General features: G+C 38.5%; 1 pseudogene; it reads left to right on the forward strand.

The window, feature by feature from the left end:
* The first annotated feature begins 2,165 nt into the window (after window positions 1-2,165).
* Window positions 2,166-2,264, forward strand: LOC138822636 (U6 spliceosomal RNA; annotated as a pseudogene).
* Window positions 2,265-11,249: the final 8,985 nt, after the last annotated feature.

Consider the following 11,249-nt stretch of genomic DNA (forward strand, 5'->3'; position numbering starts at 1 on the left):
ATTTAACCTCTAAGTCGTTTTCCTGACCATGGTAGATCAATCACAGATCTATCCTTCCAGGAACTATTTTTTGGGCCCACTTATGCTGGACTGAAATATTACATTAGTCATTAGGGGAGGGGTATTAAAAATAATCTTGTGACACTTTCTGATCTTGTTCACTCATATGGGCTGGTCATCTGTAAATTCAGTTTGAAATACAGTAATTTCTCTCGATTTTGTGACTTCATCTTTCATTTTAAGTTGCCTTACATTACACAGTTGCTTGCTGCTAATTCTTGTTTCTCGAGGAATTGAAGCCCTGAAATATAAGAAATGAGAAATTGAGATGGATTTTCAGTTACTGTCTGCTGGCATGTTGCGTAGGCCTAGGTGAGAAGTCTTGCCCCTGTTATCTGATGATGCAGGTAACCCAGCCATAAGATATTAGGACCCATGGGTCTATAGAAGAATAATGTCTTTTAGATATCATAGTAGCACAATTGGAGTATAATATGTAGGAATGCATCAGAAATATGTAGAAAAACAGTTTGGGACCAGTGAGTTAAAACAATAAATAGAGCATCAGAGTAAAATCTCTTAGAGATTAGAGGAAAACAACATTGATTTTTAAAAATGTGAATTCAGAAGACCATGAACACTTAGAAGGCATCACAAGTTTATACCGAAGACATTGCATTGATACTTTTTATATTCTAATATATATTATAAACCTAATTTTTTATATTCCAATTCTATTTATTGGAATAAATAAATATCAATTTATTTATAAAATTATCAATTGATTCTAGTAAGTTTCACTGTGTGAAATATAAATTCAGCACATATAAATATAAAATATATAACTAAATATAATATAATAAAATGGCACATGTTTTGCATTGCTCTGTTTTGGTTAGGGAATCAAAAGCAACTCTGTTTTAAAGTATTTTTCCATTATCTCTACCTCAGTGTTTGATAGAGTTAGACTTAAACCTTTAACTTTTGTAGATTTACAGACTGGAGGCAAGAGGAAACATTACAAATTTAAGGCCTAATAACAAGGAGAAACATATGGATTTCTCCTGGAGCTATGAAAATATTTGGTGATAGAAAGGCAGTAGTCTAAGTTCCTGCCTGGTTGGTAGGTAGACAGGCCAGGACATTAGGTAATCATGCATATGAACAATTTTTTCACTTTCTTGGCTTTAGCTACTTTTGAAATGGTAGGGATAATAAACAATTATATTTTGATAAAAACCTTCCAGTCTGAAAAGTTCTGTCTGAAATATTCATTTTTATTTTTTTTGAGAGAAACTTTTTATTTTTTTTTAATTTAATTTAATTTTATTTGTGAACATACTGTACAGAGGAGTTACAATTACATGGGCAGGATAATGCGTACATTTCTTACCAAGCATTGCAGCCTCCTCCTTTGTTTACCCTTCACATCCCTTCCCAGCCTCCCCCATACCCCCCCAATCCCAATCTTTCTCCTCCCCCCCTTCCACCCCCCCCGCACCGACGTTGTAAAGCTAGTTTTGGACATGACAACTTGTACTTCTCATTGTTGCAACAGGTCCACCTGTGTCATTAAACAACTGGTTTTCCCCATCTCCTCCACAAGTTATACTGACATCAAATATAGTGAAAGCAGAGGTTATACTGTGGGGGAGGGATATACATATGATCCCTTGGAACTAACATTTATTTTGTTCAAGTAAGACAATTTACGCAATCAGGGTAAGACATTCTGGTTGGTCTGATCCTACATGGAAGAAGGGTAAAGTGTCAGGTAGACATTTGTGCCAATGAGACCTCATTTGGGAAAATTTCAGCTGCAGAAGTTTACAAGTAGCTCTTTGAATCCATTAGCTACACAGAGCAAACTCAGTTGAATAAATAAGTACTTGAAAAAGCCATCCCCTTTGGACCTAGCTAAAAATGCTTCAAAGTATGATTAAACTAAAATGAAAACGATTTAAAATAGTCATTGACAAAAAAAATACAAACGTGAGCAATCAACTGAACAATATAATTATTTTCCATTATACACAGAATTTTAGGGAAATAAGATCAGTAAAATTGTTAGGAACAATAAGGTTTCCTTGTTACAAACAGGCACCCAAGGATATAATCCTGTATAAATATTGCATCATTAACTACCTAAATTTAGAAGACATTACATGCTTTAGCAGCACATGTACCCAAATTACACCAATACAGAGATTAACATGGCAATTGCAAAGGATGATATGAAAATCTGTGAATTATTCCAGATTTTTCATTCTTCAGATGCAAGAAATGAAAAACAATTATTAAAAAGTTGATTACAAAATTAGAAATGTAACAATAAATGTAATTCATATAAATAAAAGTTTGACATCAGTGTATTAAATCTTCACATTAGAAAGGCCTTTACATAGCATAATCGTTATAAAACTTTTAAAATTAGACAACATTGTCATTTTATTCCAATGAAATATACTATAAGTACCTAGTAAAAAAGGAATCTTAAACTGTTTTGGTATGATATGCAATTTGAAAGGACACATTTATTAATGAACCTATATATTATAAAACAATGTAGAATTCAAAGTCTTTTATCTAGGAAAGAAGAAAATAGATTATGGGCATTATACAAACAGAATACAGAATATTTTAAAGTATAATTTTTCTCATAAGCACCAGAAATATCTTTAGTTTCTTTAGTACTCATTTCAACAGATAAATTAAAATTATTTCTGAATAAAAAAAGCAAAAACTCGAGGGGGTCAAAGATGGTGATGGGGAAGTAGGGGAATGCCACAGCTCTCCCCAACCAAAAAGAGAGTTTGAGTTCCAACGTTTAATCTCCCCAAGAGACCGACAACAAAAAAAATCAACATCCAGAGAAAAACAGGAGTTGAAAAGAAGAATTTCACAACAGAGAAGCTTGAAGACGTCTCCCCCAACGTCTATTGGTCACAAAGCAGCGTGCCAAGCCATGGCCAGCCCAGCCTGGTGGGAGCTGCCGGTGGCCCAGAGACACAGGGAGTTGTCTGCAGATCACCCGTACCAAAGACCCCTGGGGTATCAGTGTCAGACTGGCTGATCCTGATGAATGAAGAAACCTCTGAGCAGGGAACTTACACAAAGATCCCACCTCTTCCCCTCACTCTCCATTGGAGCAGAGAGGGTCCATCCCACCAAAGCCACTCAGCCCCATGGCAGGAACTTCAGAGATACATGAGATGCCCACAGAAGACCAGAGCAGAACTGAGAGGAACTGGTGCTGATCCAGAGATCGCAAACAGAGACAAACCCCAGCAATCAGAACCTGCACAGAGGCCCCTCCCCACCCCTCTGGTGGACGCCGGAGGCCCATCCCGTGGAGTGGACCCAAACAGTGTCAAAGGAGGCCGTGACAGAATAGAAACACACAGAGCCACCACCTCTCAGCCTAGCCCACAACCACCTCAATTGAACTCTGACTGCAATGGCAACCAACAACCTACATCACACAGAAACAACTAGCTCCAGGGTGAGTACCCCGCAGGGGACACTGTATTCCTCAAGGGAGACCAGAGCTGGTGGGAATCCCCAGACCCCCTACCCCAAAACCTGCACCACAGGACCCACTAAAACTAGAAACTTTTCAAGAGCTCCACCTGCCCATGGATCACACTCAGCTGGCCAGGCTAGAACAAGAGAGACCCTGGAAGGAAGCTTAAATGCCCAAGCCTGGAACAGCGCCACTGGGTCAAGACACCCAACGGTGGAAGAAATTTGAACTGTGTACTCAAAGCTGTGTAATCTAGGTGGGATACACAGCAGCACAGGTCCAACAAGTGTGCCCAGGCTGGGGTCTGGGACCAGGCCTGGGTATCTGGTGCCTGTGCAACATAACCAACTCCTCCCAACTGAAATCAGAAGCTGAGCATACACCTCAGCAGAAGGGAGAAAAACAGGGAACTGCACTCCTGGTAATCATGCCTGTGACAGCAAAAGATGCGGGGGGTTCAGGACAAGAGAAGCCCAAACTTCACAAGAACCTGACCCATGTATTCTAGGCTAGGAATTGAACAACACAGGCCTCCAGCAACCGATAATAGTCAGGAGCTCAGGCTGGTAAGGTGTTCAGCAGTACAGTGCTTGCAAGAGGCCCTGGATCTGATTCCTCAGCAAAACATAAGCAGAAAGGGCCAGATGTGGTGCTTTGGGTCAAATGGTAGGGTGCCAGCCCTGAGCTGAAGTGCTGAGGGACAGCACCCAAGACCAGAGATCAAGCCCACAAATAGCCAAAAAAGTAAACCAAAACAAAACATCAGGAGACCATAGCAGACTCCAGCATCTGGGAGAGTACATCCAGCACATCCGAACTTGCCAAGAGCACCTTTAGGAACAAACAGGAGCAGTCTAGGCTGCTCAACCCTTCTAAAGGCGGGAACTGCCAGTGATCTACAGCAGAGAGCTGAGAATCCTGTGTGGGTCAGACCAGCAGCTGGAGGTCGGCCCCCAACAGAACCGAGATCAGGTACAGAGTCTCTCTACCAGCACAGAAACAGTAACCAAGCAAAGACAGACACCTATTGACCAAAACAAAATTTCAGATTAGTCTGCAATAATCCCTGAATAACCATTAGAAAATCACAGAGAAATATTACAAGGTTTATCAACACCTAGGATAGCAAGCTATCTCTAAAAGCCAGCAGCAACCCAGGGGAGAGCCCCACAGGGAGCGAAGCAGGAATGGAAGACAAACACTACATCCAAGACATGCTGGAGGCAATGACTCAAGAAATAAAGTGAGAAATAGACCAGAAGTTGAAAGAACACCAGGTCGAAATACCAAAAGAGGTGCAGGACATCAAACAGGAGATGTATGCAAAAATAGAGGTAGCACACACCTCACTAAGCCATGAGATAAGTGACAAAATAGAGGCAGTACACACCTCATTAAGAGGTGAGGTTAGTATTTTGAAAACCAACATTGAATCCATTGAAATCAAAATGAGTCCATTTCCTCCATGCAAACCACAATGGAAGACACAGTTAACAGAGTGAACAAAATGTAATACAGAAGACAGAATACATCAACTGGAACAAAAAATGACAGATATGGAAAAATCACTTAAATTATACCAAAGGGAAATTCAAGGGCAAGCAGATAGTGCCAAGAAATTTAACCTTCATATACGAAGGTAAGGAATATCAAAGCAAGGGATTGCAACACCTATTTCACAAGATAATCGGTGGAAATTTTCCCCATCTGAAAAAAGAACATCTTACCCACATAACAGAAGCATATAGAACACCTAACAAGCAGGATCCCAGGAGAAACACTTATAGACACATTATAGAATAAATGATAGATCTGAATGATAAGGAAACAATCTTGCATGCAGCAAAAATGAAGAAGGAGCCATACTACTATAGGAAAAATATTAGAATCACTACAGATCTCTCCACACAAACACTGAACGCAAGAAAGGCCTGGGAAAGTACTCCATGAGCCCTGAGAGCCAATAACTGCCAACCCAGACTGATATACTCAGAAAAGCTAGCATTCACATTCGATGGAGAACTGAAAATTTTTAATAGCAAAGAAAAACTAAATTAATACATAAACATTAAGCCAGCATTACAAAGACTACTAAGAGGTTGAACACAACCTGAGAAAAGCAACCAGGAACAGGGACCTGCACCCAGACAGGCATTAATAGAAGTCTATCTGAGCAAGGACAGAGGAAAGGAAAGATGAAAAACAGTGAACATAATGCATCTCTCTATACTATCACTTTTGCAGCATTATTTACCATAGCTAAGATATGGAACCAACCCAGATGCCCCTCAGTAGATGAATGGATCAAGAAAATGCGGTATATATACACAATGGAATTCTATGCCTCCATCAGAAAGAATGACATTGCCCCATTTGTTAGGAAATGGAAAAACTTGGAAAAAAATTATATTAAGTGAAGTAAGCCAGGCCCAAAGAAATGTAGGTCCCATGGTTTCCCTTATTGGTAATATCTAGTAGATGTATGAGTTAAGCGGAAAAGGTCAGATAACGTGATGGCAGGAAAATGAACCCTTAGATATGTATTTTAATGTTTTTTTTTCTTTCATGCATGTGTTACTAATGCATTTATAAGATTATCTCTTTGTGGCTTTGTATGTCCCTCCCCCACAGTATAACACCTGCTTTCACTATATTTGATGTCAGTATAACTTGTGGAGGAGAAGGGGAAAAACCAGTTGTTTAAGCATACAGGTGGACCTGTTGCAACAATGAGAAATACAAGTTGTCATGTCCAAAATGAGCTTTACAACGTCGGTGCGGGTGGGGGGGTGAAAGGGGGGGGAAGGAGAAGGATTGGGATTGGGGGGGAGGGGGGAGGCTGGGAAGGGATGTGAAGGGTAAACAAAGGAGGAGGCTGCAATGCTTGGTAAGAAATGTACGCATTATCCTGCCCATGTAATTGTAACCTCTCTGTACAGTATGTTCACAAATAAAATTAAATTAAATTAAAAAAAAAGATTAACGGGCTTACTTCACCAATCAAAAGAAAAATAACTGCAGTTTGGATCCTAAAACATGACCCATCCATCTGTTGCCTCCAGGAGACCCACCTCTAAGCCAAACATGCAAACAAACTCAGAGAGAAGGGTTGGAAAAAGATCTACCATTCAAATGCACCTAGTAAGAATGCAGGCGTAGCAATCCTTATATCTGACAAAATAAACTTGTCATTAAATTCATTACAATGTCAAACCATCCCTGCATCTCTGGGATGAAGCCTGCCTGCTCATAGTGTATGATTTTTTTAATGTGTTTCTGGATTCTTTTAGCTAGAATCTTGTTAAGGATCTTTGCACCTGTGTTCATCAAGGAAATTGGCCTGTAATTCTCCTTTTTGGTTGGGTCTTTGCCTGGTTTGGGGATGAGTGTGATATTGGCTTCGTAGAATGAGTTTGGGATAGCTCTCTCCTTCTCTGTTTCTCTGAAGAGCTTGAGGAGTGTGGGTATTAGTTCTTCTTTAAAGGTCTTATAGAATTCTGCTATGAATCCATCTGGTCCTGGGCTTTTTTGGTTGGAAGACTTTTGATAGCTTCTTGTATCTTGTTGTAGGATATTGGTTTATTTAATTGGTTTCTTCTTTGCTCAGTTTGGGCAACTTGGATTTCTCTAAAAAGGAATCAATATCTTCCAGGTTTTCTTCCTTTAGAGATTATAACTTTTGAAAATAGTCCATTAAGATTGTTTGGATATCTTGGGTAGTGTTATGATTTTTCCCGTGGTATCCCGAATCCTGTTAAAATGGATTTCCTCTCTTCCTTTTTTAATTAATCTTGCAAACGATCCATCAATTTTGTTTATTTTTTCAACGAACCAGCTTTTTGTTAGGTTAATTTTGGCTGTAATTTTTTTATTTTCTAATTGGTTAATCTCTGCTCTTAATTTGGTTATCTGGCTCCGTCTAGGAACTTTAGTTTCCATTTTTTCATGTTTTTCTAGCTGTTTTAATTGCAACATGAGATTATTTACTTGGTCTGTCTCCATTTTCTTGATGTGGGCACTGATGGCAATAAATTTGTCCATCAGGACTGCTTTTGTTGTGTCCCACAAGTTTGTTTGAGAGATTTTTTTCATTTTCATTGAGTTGTAGGAAATGTTTTATTTCTTCTCTGATCTCTTCCATTACCCAGGCATTGCTAAGGAGTGTGCTGTTCAATTTGCATGTATTAGAGAAATTTCTGCGGTATGCTTTACTGGCTTGATTCCACCATGGTCAGATAGGATACAGGGGATTATGTCATCCCTTTGTATTTGCTTAAGTTTCTTGCATGAAGTATGATATGGTCTATTTTGGAGAAAGTTCCATGAGCTGCTGAGAAGAATGTGTACTGTGTTGTTTTACGGTGAAATACTCGGTATATGTCAGTTACTTCCGCTTGAAGTATGGCCTCACTTAATTTGGTAGCTTCTTTGCCAATCCTCTGGTTGGTAAGCCTGTCCTTTGGTGAGAGCAGTGTGTTGAAGTCTCCTAGTATTATCGTATTGGGATCTATTTTATTCTGTAAGTCAATAAATGTAATCCAACACATCAACAGAGCCAAGGTCAAGAATCACATGATTTAGCATTACCCTGCCCATGTAATTGTAACTCCTCTGTACAGTATGTTCACAAATAAAATTAAATTAAATTAAAAAAAAAGAATCACATGATTTTTGCCACAGATGCAGAAAAGGCCTTTGATAAAATTCAACATTCATTCATGCTAAAGGCTCTGGAGAAAACAGAAATAGAAGGAACATTTCTTAAAACAATAAAACCATTTATGACAGACCAATAGCCAATATTATATTTAATGGGGAAAAGCTACAACCAATTCTCCTAAAATCATGAAGAAGGCAAGGATGCCCACTGTCTCCACTGCTCTTCAATATAGTCCTGGAACCCTTAGCTAGGTCAATAAGGCAAAAAAAAAAAAATACATGAAAGGGATCCGCATAGGGAAAGAAGAGGTTAAACTATTCCTTTTTGCAGTCAACATGATACTATACTTTCATGATCCCAAAAACTCCATCCCCAAACTCTTAGAAATCATAAATCACTTCGGCAAAGTAGCAGGATACAAAATAAACCCACAAAAATCAGCTGCCTTCCTGTACACTGACAATGTACAAGAAGAGAGGGAAATAAAGGGAATAACCCTATTCACAATAACCTCCCCCAAAATAAAATATTTAGGAATTAACCTAACCAAAGATGTAAAAGGACTATTTAATGAAAATTATAAAAAGATAAAGAAAGAAATTTCAGAAGACACTAGGAAATGGAAAGACCTCCCACGCTCTTGGATAGGTCAATTTAATATAGTGAAGATGGCAATACTGCCAAAATTAATATACAAATTCAATGCAATTCCTATTAAAATCCTAATGATGTACATCACTGAAATACAGAAAACAGTCCAAAAATTCATATGGAACAACAAAAGACCTAGAATAGCCAAACCAATTCTAGGGAATAAAGACAAAATGGGAGGGATATCCATGCTGCACTTCAAACTATACTACAGAGCTATAATAACAAAGACAGCATGGTACTGGCACAAAAACAGACCCGAAGACCAATGGAACAGAATAGAAGATCCAGAAATAAATCCACAGGCCTAGAGCCAGATGATATTAGACAAAGGAGCCAAAGACATACAATGGAAGAAACACAGCCTCTTCAACCACTAGTGCTGGAAAAACTGGGCTGCCACATGCAGAAAACTAAAAGTGGACCCCAGCCTATCACCATGAAGCAACATCAACTCAAAATAGATTAAAGATCTTAACATTAAAACTGAATCTCTGAAACTACTGCAGGACAGAGTAGGAGAGACACTTGAACTAATAGGCACAGGAAGGTACTTCCTGAACAGAGTCCCAGGATCACAACAAATTGGGGAGAGACTCAACACATGCGACTACTTTAAAATAAAAAGCTTCTGCACAGCTAAATCTATTGCAACCAAGCTAAAAAGACAAATAACTAATTGGGAAAAAATATTTACCAGCAACATATCAGACAAGGGGTTAACATCCAGTATATACAGGGAACTCAAGAAACTAACCCTCCTAAACCTAACAAATCAATTACTAAATGGGCAAGGGAAGTAAAGAGGGACTTTGCAGAGGAAGAAATAAAAATGGCAAAGAAACACATGAGGAAATGTTCATCATCCCTGGTGATGAAGGAAATGCAAATAAAGACAACCATGAGATACCACCTTACCCCAGTCAGAATGTCTGACATCCTCAAGTCAGCCAACGACAATTGCTGGAGGGGATGTGGAGAAAGAGGAACACTATTACACTTTGGTGGGAATGTACACTTATACAACCACTTTGGAAAGCACTCTGGAGGGTCCTTAGAAAGATAAAGATTGATCTCCCTTATAACCCAGTCATACCACTTTTAGGCATCTACCCTGAACAACAGGAACCAATATACAATGACACGTGCACCTCAATGTTTATTGCAGCACTGTTCACAATAGCTAGTATATGGAAACAACCCAGATGCAGCACCACAGATGAATGTATCCAAAAATTATGGTATCTACAAACAATGGAATATTATGCAGCCATTAGAAATGACAAAATAATGGCATTTGCAGGGAAATGGATGGAGCTAGAAGGTGATCATGTTGAGCAAGGTAAGCCAAGAGCAAAGAGACAAACGGTACATGGTCTTCCTTATAAGTGGATGCTAAATCCAAAATGTTAGGTGATACGACAAAATTAACAGGCTTAAGAAAGAAAGAACTCCCACACATCTGGTCGAAACACTACTAAATATCCCCATACTGCTGATCACATGTATGTTGTATTGTGTACACCGTTATATGTTATAGAATGTGATAGACAATTTCCTCCAGGAAAGTTAGAATGAACTTATGACTTTAAATGAGCATCATTATTTCACAATACTGTGAAATTTGGGAAGTTATGTAATCACTTAATCACAATTAAAAAAAAAGAACCTCAGGGAAGTAAGGAAGGAAGGGATGGTATGGGGAAAACAATAGAGGGGGTTACAATGTTCAATAGGAAGTGTACTCATTACCTTGCTCATGTAACTGTAACCCTCTGTATAGTATCTGTACAATAAAAAATTAAAAAAAGATCCAATCAACAGTAAAAAAATAAACTAAAATCAATACAAAAAGACAAGGATGGACACTACATATTAATACAGGGAACAATACAAGAGGAGGATATTACCATCATCTACCTATCATTCCCCAAACATCGGTGCACCCAAATATGTTAAGCAAATACTCTCAAACTTACAGAATAAAATAGATCCAATATGATAATACTAGGAGACTTTTAACACCCCACTCTCACCAAAGGACAGGTCTACCAACCAGAGTATTGGCAAAGAAGCTATCGAATTAATGAGGCCATACTTCAAGCAGAACTGACATTTACCAAGTATTTCACCCTAAAAACAACACAGTACACATTCTTCTCAGAACCTCATGGTACTTTCTCCAAAATAGACCATATAATAGTTCATGCAATAAACTTAAGCAAATTCAAGGAGATTGACATAATCCCCTGTATCCTATCTGACCATAGTGGAATCAAGCTAGTTCTCAATAACAAAACATACTGCAGAAATTACTCAAATACATGGAAATTGAACAGCTCACTTCAAAGCAATGCCTGGGTAATGGAAGTGATTAAAGAAGAAATTAAAAAATTCCTACAACTCAATGAAAAT

This window comes from Dipodomys merriami, unplaced genomic scaffold (assembly GCF_024711535.1).
Source record: "Dipodomys merriami isolate MVZ:Mamm:240054 unplaced genomic scaffold, mDipMer1.0.p SCAF_113, whole genome shotgun sequence".
NCBI classification, from domain to species: domain Eukaryota; kingdom Metazoa; phylum Chordata; class Mammalia; order Rodentia; family Heteromyidae; genus Dipodomys; species Dipodomys merriami.